Genomic DNA, 22,125 nt, shown 5'->3' on the forward strand with positions numbered 1-22,125 from the left:
AGGCTTGAGATCAGAGCACTGCCAAGACTCCAGAGATCTGCATGTGCTTCAAAGCTGAGCTGTAAGCTTTTAGAACTGTGGAATATCTCCCCCGCATAGGGAGATTTGTACTCAGTTGAGCCCTTGTACATGTCGGTGGGGCTGTTTCTTAGCTCTCATTCTTTGACACCACTCCCCTCTGCTTTTAGTGTATTACTCCTTACACTTGAGCAAGAATTGGCGGGTAGGTGCAGATTTGGTCTGTGGGTGGAGTTCTAATTCCAATCTGCAGTGCCAGCTCACAAGTGACTGTTAACACTTTAAATCTGTATCTAATGTCTACTTATGCCCCTCCCACATTCCACCCCATGTCATTCTTCCTCAGCACCTTTGTTCTTTTCTATGAGCTTGGCACTTTCTGGACATTAGTTCATTGAAGTTTCATTGTGTCCTCAACTCTTCAATGAGTTTTAAAAACTATGATTTTTGTAGCTTATCTGGCTTTTTGTTGTTATTGTTAGAGTGGGAGTAATAGTCTCTTGTGACTTTCTTATCTGATTGGAAAAGAAACTTCATTTACATTATTATTATTATTGTCTTCATTATAATTATTATTATTAATTTGAAATGCCCTCATTATGCATGGGATCTCTAGTATAGTTGCAAGTGACACATATAACAGAGGAATCAAACTACAACGCCCCCTATTCTCACTAGAAAATGCTTGTAAGAAATTAGATGTTTTTGTTCTCTTCTGAGTTTAGCAAACTGAATTTTGTAGTACTTAAAACATGAGGGAATTTTGGAGCAGGGCATCTTAATGACTCATGCTCTCCTTCTGGTTTCTTGAAATTCAAATTTGGAAACATTTAGCAGAAATATTTTGGTGCTCTGAACTGGTGATGGTGTATATAGGACCCTAATTGTCACTGACTCATTTCACAAAAGATCTTTTCCCCTGCATTCTATTTCCTACTTCTCTAACTTCCAAGAAATATTTTTGATAATTAAGAAGACCTGTACTTTCATGTGTTGCTCTTCTTTTACTTTACAAATTAAGACATCCTCCATATCCATGCTACAGTTTTTTCGGATGTTGTGTGATGTGATTATGCTATTAATGTTTTTACTTTCAAACTTCATATATTTACTTATTTTAGTCTGTCCATGTACATCAGTGCCTTTATCTATTTAATTACTTTCATTCTTACTTGAATATAATCCATGGTGTTTATATAAAATTTCTGGTACACTTATCCAAACATAGTCATGTACACGTGTATGTGTGTGTATATATATATATATTACATGTATGTGTATATATTAGGTGTGTATATATATATTACATGTATGTGTATTCATATGTAACAAATATTAATAAACATGCACACATTTTAACAGAATTTCTGTATCAGCATAAAGCTTTTCATATTACATTAGTACCATCTGTACTCTGAAATAGAATAGACAGTTTTGTAACTTGTTTCTCCCATTCACTATCCATATATTCTTAAATATATGGATATTGATAGCCCATTTTTCCTTCTGTTGTGAGAATTGTCATATTTAAAACTTCAGTAGCTTATCCTAGCAATTTGATCATGCACCTTGCCCTGATGGAATTCTGCCTGAACAAGGATTAAGTAGCAATTTGACACATATTTGTTTTCCTTTGGTGAATATAAATCTCCCATTCTTGGAATGGAGAATAGGTACCTTTTTAAATTTATTTTTTAAACACTGGTTTGCAAAATCTTCAGAGTAATTCCCATTCCTAAAATCTCTTTTATTGGTTTTGTATTGATGAGTTTTCTTGGTATAGTGGAAAGTAAAATTGCATAGAAGCAATGATGAACAGCTTTGTTTACTTTTTTATATTATAAGTTTATTTTAGTCTGATTGTCCAGTGTTGGATGGGACCCAGTGGACACTACTCCACAGATGATTTACTTTTCTGGGCTAGGGAAGTACAGATGGGGTTTGAAACATTGCATACCATTGTCAAACAAATTGGACAAAAGTAAATCATATATGGAGTTCCTGATTAGGTTAACTTGAAACAACATTGAGGGACCTTTCCAAGTTTTTAGAATTGCTGCCTTCTTCAACAAATGCTCCTCTAACATTGAAAATAACCTATGACCCCTAAACTTGACCTGGACAAAAGGGTCTCCTTCCTTGGGTCAGCAAGTTAGATATTCCTTTATAGCACAAACATACACAAAAATACAAAATACAGACAAAAAACAACATTTAAAAAAAGGATACCTCTGTCACTTGAGATCTGGCACTCAGCACTGGTATAACATGGCCTATAGTCCTAAGCATCTATTCTTGTGGCCAGCTCCATTCAGGCACCAGGGAAAAGCCTCTCCATGTCTTTAGTTTTTTTCCCTAGAAATCACAGAAGATGGCCTCCAAATGTGGTGAAGGTTTGGGGATTATGCCTTCATGAACATTGAAAATTGACAATGTTTTATAGTACAGGAAGGATTTGAGAGGCAGAAATGCTTCATTGGCAGAAAAGACATGTTAATTAACTTGTCAAATGCTTCCTTCCAGATAGCATGACTGCAATAGATTTTGCAGTATAATGAAATATTGTTTCTCAGTAGTGATGCTTAGTTTCACTATTTTATTTTGCTTAGTTTCCTGTTCTAATTCATGGTTCTGGATGTACTAATGACATAGCATGAAATTTACAACAGTTGCATATGATGACTGAGAAATTTTTACAATAAAAAAATCATTGGTATTTACTCACCTTGTGTGTATGTAGATCTAGAGGTCATTTAGGTGAAGTGTGACACTAGTTTTTTACATCAACAACAAGATGGACATTGATTGCAAGAATTGAGAATAGTTATGGTCTTATCAAAAAGTAATGGCTTAATTAAAATTTTCAAAAATTAAGCACAAATATCAGATTTTAAGTAATGGATTTAAATTTTTTTTATTTTAATATTAATTTTATGATTTTAATAGTTGACAGAATATTTTATAAGAAAATAAGACAAAATAATTTTAATTAAAAAATTTGATAGCATTTAATGAAGTATATTCAAATTTAATAAACTTTTGAAAACAATAACATTACTTTTATTTATTTAAACCATTTCTATCAATACAGCACAAGTTATACTAAATCATGATCAGAATGATAAAAATCAGTGTTTCTGTTGAAATCAAGAAAAATAAAATATAATAAGTTATGAATTACATATATCTGTATTTCATTACACGTCCAAACATTACCAGCTGACCAAGGAACACCCAGACATTTGCAGTAATAATAATCTTTTGATATTTTTTAAACTTTCAATTATATAAGAACCATAGCTGTATGCATATTTTTCAAGTTTTTTATTATGTAAAGGTATATTTGTCAATGTAGAAGAATAAAAATAATGTATCTAGTAATTCATTTGCTTGACATATAGTTTTTAAATTATTATTTAGTGGTTAAATATTTAGTATAAAATTTTGAGTATTTAATTATGATATATGGATCTCATTTGGCCTTTGATTCTACATTTGTTAAGCATAGAACTGCACCTAATTCAAAAAAAATGTAAACCAGTTATTATATATTAAAAGTTATCATTGATTTCCTTAGGTATGATAATACCATTATACAGTTAAATGTCTATGTTTTGTAGAGACTCTTATAGAATTATTTAAAAGTTGAAGTGATAAAACATCAGAAATTTGCTTTAAAGTATGACCCCCAAAATCATTGTAAGTTCCCTTGGTTTTTATTATCTTAATGGAACTCTATTTGAAAAGAAAACGAGTAGGCAGATGTTCCATTTGTAAGTTAGAGTTTAGTGAAAAAATGTCTCTTATTCCATGTAATAAAGAACTTTATTTTCATTTACCTCAAAGTATATTTTGAAAGTCTTAAAAAAGTCCTGGTGGCATTAGAGTTCAGGGGCTAAGACTGTGTGTTTTAAAATGAGTCCGACCTGGGTTTCGAGTCTACATTTTCAGTAGCTTTTTGACTCGTGGGTAAGTTGTTGATCTATCCTAAATCTCAATTTTCTCATTTGAGAAATGACAATAATGCTACTTATACTATTGTCATAGCATCATAGTGAGAATTAAACAAAATAATATATTTTGCTTAACACAGTGCTTGATCCAGAACAAGCACTCAAGATGATAGGTACTTAGTAGCATTAGTCTTCATGAGTTTGGGGTTATAAAAAGACTAGATATGAAAGTGGTTGTTCTCCTTTGTTTATGGAAATAGATTATTGGCAATGTTTATAGAGCATTTATGTTTTTCTGGGCATTCAGTTAATTGGACCTTTAGCTAAAAGTGTATCTTTTCTTTCCATATAGCATAAGTTTCTGAAAGGAAAGTGAGCGTTTCTGGTTTGGACATGGTGAAGCTCAGAAATTCTGAGGTTGTCATATTGGATGTTTGTACTTGAGCAGACATCATTGCCTGGTTGAAGTGGGATGGTTGGTAGTGGGAGAAGAGGGCTGAGGTTGGATGGGAAGAGAAAGAAAAGAGGAAGAGAGAAGAACAAGAGAAGGATTTAAAGAACTAAAGAAAGAAATATTGGTGCCTGTCACTTAAAAATGGCAGACAATAGGAGAAAATGTTCTAATTTTCAGAGTAATAGAAGTCTTCAAGCTACATAATGTGAGTCATTTTTAGTATTAGAGATGGGTATATATACAATAGAAATATATATATAGTACATATTTTGTATATTTTCACACACATATATATATATGAAAGATGAAAGAGAGAATTAGAAAATAGGTATAAAAATTAACAGCCATGCCTTTGCTGCCTATCATCTGAAATCAAAGAGGCTGGGAGTTTCCCTTAGGCTACCACTTAGAGCCAGATATTGTAGATTTTATATATATATATATAATATACACATATATATTCATGTTTAAGGAGCCAATTAATTGACATGCTAATTGATAAGTCAGTAGCTCATATGAGTTTTCTGTGGTATGACATAATATTAATGGAACAAAAAGTACTCCAAATACTCTTAGAAAAATTACACTGCGTTAAGTTGCTCATTTTGGACATCTCCTGGGTGACAGTCATAGACTTCCTGCATATATACTCCTCAGCTAATGTTAGGGGCTCCAGAGCTCTGGGATGACTAGAATGAAATTCAAATAGCTTCAGGATAATTTAAAATTTTAATATTATGTGAGCTGTTTCCTCTTGATCTTTCTGACCTAAAATCTTAGAGTTATTTTCAGCACCGTTCTCTCAACCTCACGTTCCAATATTTATAACACCCTTGCATTACACTCATTTCTCCTCTGCAGTTACTCAAGAAAACAGTAACTTATTTATTCTCATGCTGACAGTCTTTTCCAGTTCCAGATTCCATATAACACAGGAGAAGCAGGAAATGCTACCAAGGCATAAATGCCCGTGAGAGAGAGTGAATTCTGTTGCAAGGTTCTGTTGTATATTCTTTGAGGGTGAGGGTTCCAGAGACAGGGTTGAAATCTTGTTTAAAGCTAACCTTCTACAGCAGGTTTACAAATCAGCAAATAGAAGAGGATGAGTCTTAAGCATGTCATCAGTAGCTCTTCCCTAGGGAAACAGGAGCTGCAAAGAGGCAATTCCCATACTATGTATATGGAGAAATATATCAGGGGAGCTAAAGAATTACTCCTGAGACCCATTACATTGGAGCGTGGTGGCATCTGTCCCAGTGATCTATAGCTTATGTGCTATGCATGTATTTTTGCTTTGGATGATCATTAGCTATGTGTACTGCAAGTGCATCTCCATGCTAGAGGAAAAGGGGAAAGGAAACCTTTGGCGAATGCTCTTTTATTGAAAGGGTGAATTGTTCTTAGGCAGGTTGGAAGAAGTAAGCCAGGTAGGCATGGTAACAGAGGAAATCAATGATAGGACGTTTGTGATTAGAAGTTTGTGACTCAAAGTAAATAGTGGAGAAGGAAACCGTAGCAACAATAAAGTACACAAAGAGAAAACCTATCCACCATGGAAATTTTAGCCTAGTTAAGAGGATTTCCTTGTTGGAGTGTGTGGGAACTGTTTGAAGAAACACAGGATATAGAACAGTGGGGACTGTTTGATACACAGGAGAATCATGGGCTCCGCCAAATGGGAAGAACCTTGCTAATAAGCCGGGAGGAAAAGACTTAACATGACAACCCTCCTGTGAGGGGTTAAGAGGCAGCTGCAGGTGGGCTTGCCATGGCTGTGAAGAAAACTTTTCATTCAGTGCCCAGCACGGGGAAAACCAGAATAAATGGGACACTGTTGCTCCCTTCATTGCATCAGTTCTCATAAATACCCCCGCTCCAAGCAGGCACATAAAAACTCAAATCGGATACCACCTGAATTCTAGCTCAGAGAATTTCTCCAGTTTCACCTTTCCTTCATACACTTTAAATTTTTTCATTCATCAGATCATGCTTCATCAATTCTTGATTCATCAATTCCTGACATACTTAGATTAAGATATTGGTCTCCACCATTTAACTTTATCATGTTTGGATTAGGTCACCCTGCTTCAGACAGTAGACTGTGTACCCATGTAAGGTGTTACTTCTGGCAATTGCTCCTTAGTTCTCTAGCTGCCAGCATGGGCACAAGGTCCTGAAATTCTGGGCAGAGCCCTGTTCCCTGGGACACTGCAGGCTTGATCCATGGTTCCATTCAGCTTGCTGGCATCTTACTTCGAGTTAATAGAAGTAAAAACAAAAACCATAAGGAAGTGCTATTACAGAGGTACAAACTAAGTGCTGTGGGAACTAGTGGATGGAGCAGACAACTAGGTTTATTTTTATTAAGGCCTCTGAAAAATATCTCACTATATCCAGTGGGAAAGATGGGGAAAAAGTAGGTGAGTAGTTAAGTACTTTTTCATCTAGTTGGACAGCTATCCCCAAAGTAACTAATAATGTTAATCAACTAAGTAAATGTTGGAATGAAATCCTGAATCGCAGCACTTAATACCAAGCAGAGGAAAACAGAAACAAGTGGTGACAAGAACTAGTACCTAGGAAGACAACAGCAGTGGCAGCTACCACTTATCTGATAGTTGAACTGTACTGGAGCTTTGCAAGTATCACAGTTAATCCTCTCAAGACTCTTATGAGCTGAGCTCGGCCCTTATTTTATAGAGTCGGGAAGGGGAGGTAACTTGCCCAGGTTTGCACAGCTAGTACAAAAGAGCCAAGATCTTACCCCAGGTTGGTTCACATAGAAGGCCCCTTTATTTGTGTTAACTCATTTCATTCTCACAGCACAATGAGCTAGATTTTGTCAGCATCTCCCTTTAACAAACAAGGGAACAGAGGTAACTCTAGCTCCAAACTTTGGCTCACCACTAGAACATAATGATAGTTGTAATAATAACATAAACACTTGGTAAAAGCTAATGGTAAAAAGCTTGGTTAGAGTAGAAATTAAGGCTTGGAAAAACACATATGATTTATTGTGGATCAGAAAAGAGAAGACCTGGGTTATAGTTCTATTTTATCATTTATTAGCTATGTGCCCTTGGGCCAGTGTGTTAAACTCTCTGTACCTCAGTTTCATTATCTATAAACTGTGGAAAATAATACCAGCCTCCATACCCCATAAAGCTTTAGAAGGAGAAAATGTGACAACGTATATGAAATTGATTTGAAAGTATGAGTGTTATGCAAATCTATGCTTTTGTTTTGTTGTTATTTTGAAAAGGCAACTGGTAAAAAAAATAATCATCTGAAAATGGTGCAATAAAAAGTGTTATTTTATGCTTACATGAATTAAAATAATTCAGACACATGATTTTAAAGATCAGGGAGCTAGAAGTTTGCCTTTGCAATGAAAATGAAAATTAAACACACTTAAAAGCCAAGCCTAATAAGGTAACATATGGGTCTGAAGTGTAGCTGTCCCCTTAATATTCTTAGGGCTTTTTACTCCTTCAATTAAAGACAAGAAAAAATGAGTCTTATAGACAAGACAACCTGTGGGTAGTAGAAGCACAAAAGAACCCCTCACTAGACACAAGTATATATTTTAGGATATATTCTTTTGATTCTTTGATGTGAGTGTAAATCTATTTACTTACAGAATTGCAAACCCACTTACCAACACTATTATCCAGGCATAGTATTTCTAAAAGAAAAATAATTATAATCAATAAAGTTTCCGCCTTCCACAGGATCAAAGAAAATACAATAAAAGAGAAGTTAATTGAAAGCTAATTTAATTCCAGTAGCAGATTTAAAAAATTATAATTTGAAATAAAATTTGAATTCCAATTGTGTGGTTTCTTTTCCTTTTAAAATATGGGGTCTTTCTCCCAGGTTTAAATAATTATATTCCAAAATTGTTGGGGAGAAAAACCATCAACTATTCTTTTCTCACTTGCTTTCATCTTGGTCCCCACCACAGAGAATGACCATGGCTTAATTTACTTGAGATCATCTTTTGAATGTTTTTGTCTTTAGAGTTTTTTAAATTTATGTCCTTCACTCCTATAAAGTAAAGGAATTTCCAGCATTGGATAGCAGAGAGAAGGTCTGTTGTATTCATAGCTAATACTAAGGGATGAGAAATATATGTAAAATGGATTACGTGTCATCTTTTGAAGCTGTGACCCCTATGGGTCAATCTCAGAGTAATCTCTCTTGCAGAAATGTATAGTCTAAATAATAATTTTATTGTTTCTTCATTTCTCTAGAAGAATATAAGGAGCCATGTTTCACAGGAAAGCTTATAAAAATTCTAGGTTGTCTCCTATTCTCTAAAACCCCATATCTCTTAGGTATTTACCTCATAGGACTATTACAAGGAAGAAGTAAGATTTATTGAACTGACTGATTGTAAGCACCTAATAAACATTAGCTATTTTCAATAGCATCTGAGAGGACCCTTCTCCTCATTCATGACTTTCTGTCCCTTCCATTTCTCTCCATCCCCCATCCCCAAACACAGACTCCCCTCTGAACTCCTCTGGAACCCCTTTGTCCTCACCTTCCACCTTCACTATCACAGCCCACGGTTCCTGTTTTATTCCCACTGTATTTCTCTCCACAGCCTATCAACAAAGTTATAACCTTCTATGTTTTGACCTTTTTTTCCAATTCTGCAATGCTGAAAAAAAAAAAAAAGAATGTGGCAACAGCAGAAATTTCCTTAGAGGGATGAAGAGGACCAAGAACTGAGCAGGCAAAGCCAGGACCCTCTGGCAGACCAAGGGAGAGAAAAGACTGAGAACACTCACACTTCACAGATACACAGGATCAGGAAGTGGAAGTTATCTTTTCCTGGTCTCAGGGATAGGACAGGACACTGACATTTGTGGAATGTGTTCTAAATGGCAGCCACTTAATCCTCCCACAACTCGGTGATGCTGGTATTATTGCCATCATCCTTACAGACAAGGAATTTGTATGACATTAAGTCATGAATCTGGGTTGCAGCTCAAAACCTTGTTTCTAAAGACCCTACTCTCATGAATAAAAGGTGCTAATTCCCCCAGCTGAGGATGAAGCAAAGCATTCGGTGAAGGAAGTTTGACTTTGATTTGTGAGCTTTCTACCAACAAGCATTCAAAACGTTTTTATTGAGGGGCAGTTAGGCACCAAATATTGGTTTAGGTACTGAGTGGTTTATAAGACAACAGCAAGTTTACATCCTAATAGTGAGGGCAATGAAGAAAGCCAGGAAGCAGGGAAGGGAAGGTGGAAGGGAGGGAGGAGGGAAGGATAAGAGTTACGGTAGATTCAGATCTACTAGAGATTGGGTGGTTAGAAAACCAACTTGATAAGGAGAAATTTGGATTTTATCCCAAATGTGATGGGACTTTCTTTCTTTCTTTTTCAAAGACACTTAAATTCTCAAAGTAACTTGGTGACCATACTTCCTTCATCATCGGCAATGGACTGGAGATTTATTTTCTGGATGGGTTGGAAAAGAGGGAGTCTGGATTTATTGACGTTAAGCCAGATGAGGATTTTGGTACTTTATTGAAAATAAAAGAATTCAATAAAAATCTACTCAGTTAAAAATGAAACTGTCCAACTGTCATTCCCTCGGTGGCCATCCATGCTTATATTCTCATTCCACACCGTGCTTTGCCCACTCCCAGAGAGATTAGGAGATTTTCCTTGGATAAACAAAATAGGAAAGTGATAATACTATAGATGCTAATTATAGTGATCCCCCAATGAAATGTCTGAGTTAACACTGTTACCTCAGAGTAAAGCCTGCCACTCCCCAGGCCAACCCATCACTACAGAGACCTCTCACCTATCACGACAGTCAATAGATGCTACCTAAAGCAAACAAGCAGATAGAAATAAGAGTGTAATCAGATTCTTTAAAATGATATAAACACCAGAGGAAACAGTTAAAATGACTTGAAAAATGGTTGCTTCTGGAAGTTGGAAATCATGGGTAAAAAGGGTTGGGGATGTCATTTATTTTAAGTGTTTATAGAAATATTTGACTTTTAAATTATATATACGTCTCACTTTAATACACGTAAAAATTAAATTTAAAGGGTGAACCATTATTAAAATGTGCCCAAATTCCTACAGAAAAGACTATTGGTCAAACAACATTTAAAATCTAAATAAAAATTCACGGAAGGGATTGATGAGAAGTATAATAGCAAAAACATGATTCACTAGGTTAGATGACGGTGATTTTATGTGGCTCTAGTGAGTGTTAAGTTTACATATTCTGATATATGATCTCTATATACAGAAAAATGTCTTTGGATATAGACAGAGGAATACTTTAAACTTATAATCGTACACAAAATATCCCATAACATTATTTTTTGTTCTTTCACAAGAGAAGCATCAGTATATAACGGTTAGGAGCCCAGAAGAGCCAAACAGCCTGGGTATGAGTCCTGTCTTTGCCATGAACTAGCTGTGCCTAATTTCCCAGCTGTAAAATGGGTGTTATAATAATACCTCGCTCATGGCATTGTTATGAAGAGTAAATGACAATATTTGTAAAGTTACAAGAGTATCTGACCCATAGTAAGCACTAGATAAGATTTTCTTAAATAAAAATCACAAACATATTTTTTTTGTTACAAACTTTATTAATGCTCTAGGCCTATTCCAAATTTATTAAGTTTGAAAACTAATATCTCAAATATTGAAAACTGTTTAAGACATTTCTTATATTAAAACTTACTACAGTTTATTAAAAGAAACTAGTTCTCTATTTCATCCATGCATATGAAATTAAATATTCATGTATATAAAGTACACATATCTCTGCATGTACCTTTAAATGGTAGTTCTAGTGGAATAAAGTTATGAGCAATTAACCAAAGTAAACAAGAGATGGACACATTTAAGATAGAAAGCTTTGCACTGAAAGGCAACGTTTATCACTTTTCAGTGTCAATTTGATTATGGGTTTGTTTTAACCTGTTCTCTAATGGTTAAAGTTAAATAGCATTATGAAGACATTGTAACTAAGAAAGGACTCTGGGAAAGGAAGTTGCTTATGGGATTAAAACTTAATGAAAAGTAGACTTGAACTGGATCCTTCATGGTAACTTTTAAAAGCATTGTTAATCTGTCAGCATGTGGGTAGTATTTGTGTGGACATTTATAGGGTCCAGGCTTTATAGTTTCCATTAAGGAAAAAAACAAAAAACAAAAACCTCTTCTTCTGTTAAACAACTGAGGGAAATTGCTGTGGCTTCAATCAACAAGTATTATTGAGCACATACAAAATTTCTAAGGCATACAAGAAAAATTACACATTGTTCCTGGTCTTGTTAGGGAGGTAAGACATAAACCTGAGTTAAACAATTCAGGAAAAGTTCACCAATGTCATAAAACCATAGGAGTCTTAACTGAAAAATAAAGACTGATATAAAAAAAAAAAGTACCTGAAGGTGAAGAAAGGAGGGATAACTGGTGTGGCTGAAGTGGTGTGGAATTCAATTCTTTATGGAGAAAGTGGAAGTCAGCAGGTTCTTGGAAGATGGATACAATTTGAGTATTCAGAGAAGAAAGGAAATGATATTTCCATTCATGGAAGATAAAATGGGGCAAGGTCTGTCAAGTAACTAGTTTGGTTAAGGAAGTAGAAAGGACTAGAAATAAGTCTTCTAGATCTCTTTTTCAACCAAATAAATGGTCCAGGTGCACTGACTTGAGCTGAGCTTTCTCAGGGTTGAGCCCTGAAGGAAGTACAGGTATGATCTGTGACTTTGAAGCATGGAATAAAGGGGCATCTGAAAAAATAACACCAAGGACAAAAATAAATGAAAAATCAAAGTGGACAGCCCAGAAAACCATGTGTGAGTTAAAGGGACTGCCTTTAATGAGAGCAGGATGAAAGGAACAAATTTAGGTGGACACACAATAGACAGATGTTGAGGAATTCTCCAAAAGTTCTCCTCTAGAGAGTCAGGGATGGATGGACATATGGCCTCATCTGTGGCTGGTGATGGAGCCATGAAGGACACCATGAAGGTTCCAATGTAAGTTGGAATGCTAGTTTGGGACCAAGTTATCAGAAATCATGAGTTTTAGGGCAGGCATGAATTTCACTCTGGAGGCAATAATGATCTCCTGGATCATTAACTAACTGAGATAAGGAAATAATAAATTCAGGAAAACCACGTAGGAGGTTATTCGTGTATCCCAAGTGATAAGTGGTGATAAGACATGAACCAGAAAATTAGAAATGGGAATGGAAAGAATGAAAAAAATATAAGAGACATTGAGGAAGAAGGATTGTTAAGGTTCAATGATCATTTGTCTCCCAAGAGTGAGGTCAAAAAAAAGAAATGAGTCAAACATAATTCTCAGGACTTGAGAATAGGTAACCGGGAGAATCTTCTGGGGGAGCTGCTGAAGGAAAGGGAAGGTGAAGATTACATTGCTTTCAGTTGGCTGGCATTGAAAATAAATTGTAAAAGTAAAATCATTTACTGAATTTAATTAATGAGGAATTCATAGCCAACTATTAGGCTATGCTATTTTAAAAAGGTAAAAATTCTTAGGCTTTGCTATTTTAAAAAGGTAAAAATTCTATATCTATTAATACCGGTTGATTCATAATTAATCTTGATTAGCCTATGGGTCTCATGCTATTTTTCTTGCAAGCTGATAGACAATATTTGGTATTTGACTCAGCATTAATTAGTTAAATTTAACTCTAATGGTCTTGATTTGGTTTCTTGGGGATAGATGTTATTTCACCTTTTGCTGTATTCTTAGAACTAGCTATTAGGATGAAAATTATATCATTGAGGCCAAAGTTCACTCCACCATTGAAATTGCTTCGAGTTACAGGCCAGTCATGGTCTAACACAGCTTTGAAGATTTTATAGAGTTGGAAGAAGAGACACTAGGAAAGGATACAGCAAGGCAGTGACCAATGAGGTAAGAGATAGGGGAAGAACAAATATTTTAAGACTTGAGAACGATGTTTCTGAAACTTTAATGTGCATATAAGTCACCTGAGGAGGGATTTTGTTAAAATGCAGACTTCGATTCAGTAATTCTTTGGAGAGGCCCAATACTCTGCATTTCTAACATGTTCCTAAAAGATGCTGAAACTGCTGATCCCCGGACCACATTTTGAGTAGCAAGGCACTAGAACTCAAAAGAGAGGATTTTTAAATGAAGGAAGGTTTCCGTGCTCCTCGCTTTCAGTTTCTTTTCAGATGCTCTCTCCACCCTTCTCCACCTGGCACTGTGCCCCAGGAGGCTGATGTTTATGGATTATAACAGTGGGCTTCTTTGTTTTGGTTTTCTGTTGGTTTGGGTTAGTAAGAAGAATTGGCTGAAAATGGAAGGAGGCATGTGAGTGAGATCTGGGTATGTACAATTAGTTTTGCTATAACAGGACATTTCTTGTCCTAAAAATCACCACACAGTGCAAAGTCACGCAGTTAAAACCACAGGGTTGGGCTTCCCTGGTGGCACAGTGGTTGAGAGTCCGCCTGTCGATGCACGGGTTCATGCCCCGGTCCGGAAGGATCCCACATGCCGCGGAGCGGCTGGGCCCGTGAGCCATGGCCACTGAGCCTGCGCGTCCGCAGCCTGTGCTCCGCAACGGGAGAGGCCACAATGGTGAGAGGCCCACGTACCGCAAAAAAAAAAATAATAATAAAAACAAAACAAACAAACAGAAATCCCACAGGGTTATGGGAAAATGGGATTAGGGGCAGAACACACAAAATCTTTATCAGTGACACACACACACACATACACACACACACACTCAAAGATGGAAACCCAATAAAAAATATATAGCACAGTTTTACACATGTTAAATTGTTAAAAATACACAGATATATTACAATAAATATGGCACTTTACCTCAAAAAGGACCTGCATGCAGTTTGATTGCAGAAGTGGGCATTGGAAAAGTTGTAGAATATGAGTTATTGTAAAGTGGTGGAAGGTGGATTATCTGAAATTGGAAGGAAAGTTGTAACACCAGATGTGAGTGTTCGTGGCTCATAACACATGGTGAACTGAGGTAGCAGGTCGATATTTGAGGTGTGTGCGCATGTGCCTTTTGTGCGTTCCTGCTCAGCATAGTTTAGCTATGCACTTTTCTCTGTTCGCTCAGTACTTCTCATGGATGAAATTGTGCATAAGCAAACATCAAATTTAGTTATGCTTAAATTGTTCCTTAATATATCAGTCACATTGGAACAAGTTTGCATTTTCAAAGTAAGAGTTTTGTTGCAGGTTGCCGCCGGTCGTCTGCATTTCTCTGTTTAGGTACATGGCTCTTGTAGGTATCCCCTCCTACAGCTACAGAACTTACTTCTGGCTTCTGGTAACCACCGGTCTCCTGTCCACTTCAGAGAAGGTATGGTAACAACTCCGTTATTTCTAGCCCTGGGTGATTTCACCATTGACTGTTAGTTTTACTTAAGCTTGCCTACACCTTTGTAAATAGTCCTTTTAATGTCGTATTACCTACAATTACCTACACTGTTTGAGTTGGCCAAATGTGTCCTTCCAGACCTGGATAGTATTCAAATGTGATTAGTGATGTGAAGAGGTAAAGGAGAATGAGGGCTTGGTGGAGGACTTTGGATATAACTTCTATTGGGATCCACTAACAGATATTTTAATGAACCGGTTCTGCACACGGCAGCCTTTAAAAAGTAAAAGTAAATCAGATCAAGTCATTCCCCTTCTCAAGAACTTACAATGGCCTTCCTTTGATCTTAGAGTAAAGGCAATGGTCCTTTCAATGGCTTACAAGACTCCGCATGGCCTGTTTTTCTGCTCCATCTCTGAATTCTTTACTCTCTAGTACCAAGTCTCCATTTTGCTCCCTTTGCTCCAGAGACCCTGGCCTCCTTGTGGTTCCGGGACACAGTAGGCAGTCTTTTCAATGATGTAGGCAGGAGTTTGTGGAGGCATCTTAACTGAAGAGATTGGAAGGCTGTTTTCTAGATTAGGAGTATACTTTGTAACAAGGAACAAATTTCCTAAGTATGAAGGCCCTTGACTTTTCTGGCTGGGTCAGACAATTCATTCATCACTGAAAAGCTAAGCAATGTTGTTCAGATTAAAATGTTTTCAAATTGTGCAAATATGACTCGAATGAAAAGGGAGGGCTACAGAACTACCACAGGCTGTTGGAACTCATTCAAGAAGCCCACTGCCTGACCCATGCAGGAATCTTACCATCTGTGAAGCTGGTCATCCAGTCATGGCCTGAAAATATTTCAGGTTCTGTCTTACATTTTATTAGGATTCAATTATAAGTCATTTTTGAGTAAAAAAAAAAAAAAAATGTGTCTCCCTGCCCAATAGCTCCAGCCAGGCACTATGGCAATAATATACCACTTTGTTTCATTAAAATTAAAATTTCCTTTTTTGTTTAAGGTTAATCCCTAAAAAGTTCGGAAACCCAGCAATTCTTCCTCAGATTCTAACAGTTTCATCCAGCTTTGCTCCAGAACACAACCAGAATTTTGCCCACTCTTCAACGTTCATTTATACTTCGCTGCAAAATGTTCTGTTTTACATTCTTATAACCATCACCAGCATCATAAGCTCTTAAGTGATTTAAGGCAGACAAATGAGGGAAGCTCTTCTAATGATGCAAATAAATTACATTTCATAGTTTGAAAGATTAAAGAATGTGCCTGATTTTTCTCCCAACATTCTTAGCTTTACTTAGAATAGATGAATTCCCCAGGTTTGGAGTTTCCATATGTTTACACATAAGAAAACCAGGGGATCTATTTTCTTACATTTCTATCTGAGAATAATTTTTATTGAACTTTCAAGACTAGTTTAAGGTGAGTGTTATTAAATTGAAGTCACTGAGTTGGCTGTAAGACAAAGCTGTCATTTGACTGTGATGCCTCTATTATATGAAATATTTAAATTAGGGATCTATTTCACTGTTCTTAATTGAATGGTTCAAAACAAAGAGGAGAGTAAAACTTTAATTCATATACCTAAAACAGTTTCTGTGAATGGCAGTTATATAAATTCTTATAGGGCATGAGTAGAATAATGACATCTAAATAATCACAATGTTCATTCATTTTCATTTATTTGATGTTTATAGAGCATTGATTATGTGGAAATATTACACCAAAATAGCAAAGAAGAGTGGTGTTTAATAGTGTTTCATTTTTTTATTGAAGGACACATTAGCCTTAAAACTGATAAATGATAGACTCTTTGGGCAACTAAATTACAGTTTTTGCCTCCTTATGATGAAAATCTTCCTGACATAGATGTTCGAAGATAAATGCTATTCTCCAGCTGTTTATGGTAAATTCATTTATGTCTCATGCACTAGAAGCCAGACACAAAGAGCAGGCAACTCACAGTTCTTCTGTGTTCCTCAAATGCCTAATTGAAGTATAAGGCAAGGAGTGGAAACTGAATGTGTTGAGTGATGTAAAATTATTCACATCATCATGTGGATGCTTAGTGACTCAAAGTGATGACATATCTGCAAAATTGAATTTATGTTTACGTAGATGTTTTGTTACTCTTTATTCATACTCTCAAATTGAAAGCCTTTATTATAATCATATAAATACTAAGTATGGAATGAATTGTAAACACTATTATCAAGTTTTTGCAAAAGTTTTATGTGGGGAAATCTTAATCAGGAATTATTTCTCTTCAGATACTGTGTTTTCGCTTTCAGAAAAGTCAGCTGCCCAGGAAAGACACCAGGGGAAAATACTACAAAATATAGAAGACAAACAAAAAACGATGTTAAAAAAATCCCATGGCAATCGTTTTAGACAGTTACACTGTAAAATAACAGAACAGCCATTGTACAGTTTGACCAGATAGGAGATATGTATAAAAGTGGCATGGAAAGAAATAATTTAGTATGTTTATGACAGCTGGCTTACAGTGAGACTGATGGACAGGAAGGTGAGTTCTGAGGAAGGCATTGATGGTACCAGCATTAAGTGAAGATCAACAGAGACTTACTTTCCCAGCCAATTTTCTGTTCTTTTGTAGAAACAGAAAATGTACAGTGATGAGTGCAACATCTGTTGAATTGTTTTCAGTGTGCCAAGCTAATATGGGGTTTTTAGTTTGAGAAACAGGTTTTAAGAAAAGAAATAAGGAGAAAAATGTGGCACAAAGTTAGGAAAGAAAATATTTATGTAAAGAAAGCTTTACAAGAAATACTGTAAATTTCTGACTGAAAATAGGTTGACAGGCAGCTTCACAGCATGGCTGAGGGAGACAGGCAAGAAATTCTTGGTTCTATTTTTTCATACAATGACAGTTACATGCAACAGCAGTTTGGTACAGTTGGGCTTTAGGGAAGACGTTTTTGTCATGCATGTTTCTTCTGCTTGCTGGTTTATGGGGAGACAGTTGCATTGAAGGAAAGGAGGGGAACAGCTATCTGTCTAAGATGAGGAAGAGCCCATGCAAGGTGGCAATTATAGGGAGGTGGCAGGAAGCTGGCCGAGGGTGGTGACGCCTCATTGTCAAAAGTCAAGGAGGATTTAACATCAAACAGGAAGCCTCACCATAGAGAAATAGGAGCACAGAACATGGATGATGTGATTATAGGAAGCTTAGTGAGGATGCCAAGTGACATCTGGGCCAAGCTGAGTATAAATATATGTATTGGCCTAGAAATTAATTAAATCTACTTATGTTCAATACTGAATAGGGATTATTACCAACAAATAACCCCTTGCCTACCTGTCTAATTCTACTGGTTAAGATTGACATGTAATTAGGTGGGTGTATGTTCTATTTAACTACTAATGGAATAAGGTCCTTTTACCCAGGTGAATGCTATTGCTGACTGAATCTGATCCTGTTTCAGGGATGGGTCAGTGAAGAACTACGGTGAGTGTGAAGAATGAGCTGCTGGTCAAAGCAGTTACCTATATTCATAGAAAGTGGGGCTAGAAAAATAACGACTTCTTTATTTCTTGGCTAGGTCCCTCTTTCTCTTTGGAATAATTCACTACATTCATGACAGGCCCTTAAAAATATCAGTTATTAAACAATTATAAAACAGTGGCTTCTCTACAGTCTACATCTTGATGTAGCATTTGTCAAGAATTCCAGAGTTTTTGAAAGGAAATTTGTCTTATTTCTATGAATACTACAGTTGCTATAGTCCCAATAATTCCACATTGCAAGTGATATAGCCTCTGGAAAAAAAAATTAAAAACGTTTTATGGAGAAAAGAATAAGAGTTAACAAAAAAACTTGCTAGAAATACAAAGAGAAATAGAAATACATTGGTAATGAAAGGCTTTATTTCACATGTTACTGTCCATGCATAAGTTAAGTAACATAATAAGGTACATGTAAAAATCTGTTCCCTGAAAACACTACCTTTTCACATGCATGTGGATTATTTATAAAAATTACAAAACTAACCCAGGTAAAGTTCTTTAACTCAAATAGACTAGTTGCCATGGTAAAAACAAAGGAAGTTTCAATGAGCAAATAATATACATCCACCCACTCTCCATAGGCCCCAGTTCTTTATTTTTTTTATTCAAAGAGAAAGTCACAAAAATTATAATCATCCTCATCAGTTCACTCAGTCCGATGTAATTAATTATTTTTTTATCTTGATCTTTTGTTAGCACTTTTATGAATTCATCAGTTTTCCATCACAGCTCTGAAAATGCTTATTCATTCAGTTCAGCAGTACAGTCAGTTACCAGAAACCTGTACTTGTCAGAGTCTTTTCCATGAATTCCTTGAACATGAAACCCTTTTATAGGAACATTTTTGCGAAAGCATCAGAGTACACCCAAAACTGTCTGTAAATGACAAAAGACTTAAAAATGACCACGGTTAAAGATTTGATGAAAGTTCATAATAATGCAATTGACAAGGAAATTTAGTTATTTCTGAGATATACATTTTAAAGTAACAACTAGAGTTATGACTTATAACATTATACCGGAACATATGAGATTTTTAGAAATTTCATGTAATGTCTGAAACATTTATATTAACTTATTTCCATACAAATAACCCAAAGAAAGTTTAGTATTAGTTGGTTTCTTTTGTTTGTGTGGTTTTGTTTTTTTTATACTGCAGGTTCTTATTAGTCATCAATTTTATACACAAGCTTTTTGTTGCAATGATAAATGGGAGTGTTCCCATAATTTCTCTTTCAGATTTTTCATCATTATTGTATAGGAATGCAAGAGGTTTCTGTGCATTAATTTTGTATCCTGCAACTTTACCAAATTCATTGATTACCTCTAGTAGTTTTCTGGTGGCATTTTTAGGATTCTCTATGTGTAGTATCATGCCATCTGCAAACAATGACAGTTTTACTTCTTCTTTTACAAGGTGTATTCCTTTTATTTCTTTTTCTTCTCTAATTGCCATGGCTACAACTTACAAAACTATGTTGAATAATAGTGGTGAGAGTGGACATCCTTGTCTCATTGTTTATCTTAGAGGAAATGCTTTCAGTTTTTCACCATTGAGAATGATGTTTGCTGTAGGTTTGTCATATATGGCCTTTACTATGTTGAGGTAGGTACCCTCTGTGCCCACTTTCTGGAGAGTTTTTATCATAAATGGGTGTTGAATTTTGTCAAAAGCTTTTTCTGCATCTATTGAGATCATATAGTTTTTATTCTTCAATTTGTTCATATGGTTATCATGTTGATTGATTTTCGTATATTGAAGAATCCTTGCATCCCTGGGATAAAACCCACTTGATCATGGTGTATGATCCTTTTAATGTGTTGTTGGATTCTGTTTGCTAATATTTTGTTGAGGATTTTTGCATCTATATTCATCAGTGATATTGGTCTATAATTTTCTTTTTTAGTAGTATCTTTGTCTGGTTTTGGTATCAGGGTGATGGTGGCCTCATAGAATGAGTTTGGGAGTGTTTCTTCTTCTGCAGGTTTTTGGAAGAGTTTGAGAACGATAGGTGTTAGCTCTTCTCTAAATGTTTGATGGAATTCACCTGTGAAGCCATCTGGTCCTGGAGTTTTGTTTGTTGGAAGATTTTTAATCACAGTTTCAATTTCATTACTTGTGATTGGTCTGTTCATATTTTCTGTTTCTTCCTGATTCAGTCTTGGAAGGGTATATACCCTTCTAAGAATTTGTCCATTTCTTCCAGGTTCTCCATTTTATTGGCATAGAGTTGCTTGTAGTAGTCTCTTAGGATGCTTTGTATTTCTGCGGTGTGGGTTGTAAGTTCTTTTTCATTTCTAATTCTATTGATTTGAGTCTTCTCCCTCTTTTTCTTGATGAGTCTGGCTAATGATTTATCAATTTTGTTTATCTTCTCAAAGAACCAGCTTTTGGTTTCATTGATCTTTGCTATTGTTTTCTTTGTTTCTATTTCATTTATTTCTGCTCTGATCTTTAGGATTTCATTCCTTCTGCCAACTTTGGGTTTTGTATGTTCTTCTTTCTCTAGTTCCTTTAGGTGTAAGGTTAGATTGTTTACTTGAGATTTTTCTTGTTTCTTGAGGTAGGCTTGTATAGCTATTAACTTCCCTCTTAGAACTGCTTTTGCTGCATCCCATAGGTTTTGGATCATCGTGTTTTCCTTCTCATTTGTCTCTAGGTATTGTTTGATTTCTTCAGTGATCGCTTGCATATTTAGTAACGTATTGTTTAGCCTCCATATGTTTGTTTTTTTTATGTTTTTTTCCCTGTAATTCATTTCTAATCTCATAGTGGATGGTTGATATGATTTCAATTTTCTTAAATTTAATGAGGCTTGATTTGTGACCCAAGATGTGATCTATCCTGGAGAATGTTCCGTGCGCACTTTAGAAGAAAGTGTAATCTGCTGTTTTTGGAGGTAATGTCCTATAAATGTCAAGTAAATCTAGCTTGTCTATTGTGTCATTTAAAGCTTCTGTTTCCTTATTTATTTTCATTTTGGATGACCTGTCAATTGCTGTAAGTGAGGTGTTAAAGTTCCCCACTATTATTATGTTACTGTCGATTTCCTCTTTTATAGCTGTTGGCAGTTGCCTTATGTATTGAGGTGCTCCTATGTTGGGTGCATATATATTTATAATTGTTATATCTTCTTCTTGGATTGATCCCTTCATCATTATGTAGCGTCCTTCCTTGTCTCTTATAACATTCTTTATTTTAAAGTCTTATTTTATGTGATATGAGTATAGCTACTCCAGCTTTCTTTTGATTTCCATTTGCATGGAATATCTTTTTCCATTCCCTCACTTTAAATCTGTATGTGTCCCTAGGTCTGAAGTGGGTTTCTTGTAGACAGCATATAGATGGGTCTTATTTTTGTATCCATTCAGCCAGTCTGTGTCTCTTGGTGGGAGCATTTAATCCATTTACACTTAAGGTAATTATCAATATGTATGTTCCTATTCCCATTTTCTTAATTGTTTTGGGTTTGTTATTATAGTTCTTTTCCTTCTCTTGTGTTTCTTGCCTAGAGAAGATCCTTTAGAATTTGTTGTAAAGCTGGTTTGGTGGTGCTGAATTCTCTTAGCTTTTGCTTGTCTGTAGAGCTTTTGATTTCTCCATCGAATCTGAATGAGATCCTTGCTGGGTAGAGTAATCTTGGTAGTAGGTTCTTCCTTTTCATCACTTTAAGTATATCATGCCACTCCCTTCTGGCTTGTAGAGTTTCTGCTGAGAAATCAGCTGTTAACCTTATGGGAGTTCCCTTGTATGTTATTT

The sequence above is a fragment of the Neophocaena asiaeorientalis genome, unplaced genomic scaffold (genome assembly GCF_003031525.2).
Source record: "Neophocaena asiaeorientalis asiaeorientalis breed wild unplaced genomic scaffold, Neophocaena_asiaeorientalis_V1.1 scaffold365, whole genome shotgun sequence".
In the NCBI taxonomy this organism is placed as follows: domain Eukaryota; kingdom Metazoa; phylum Chordata; class Mammalia; order Artiodactyla; family Phocoenidae; genus Neophocaena; species Neophocaena asiaeorientalis.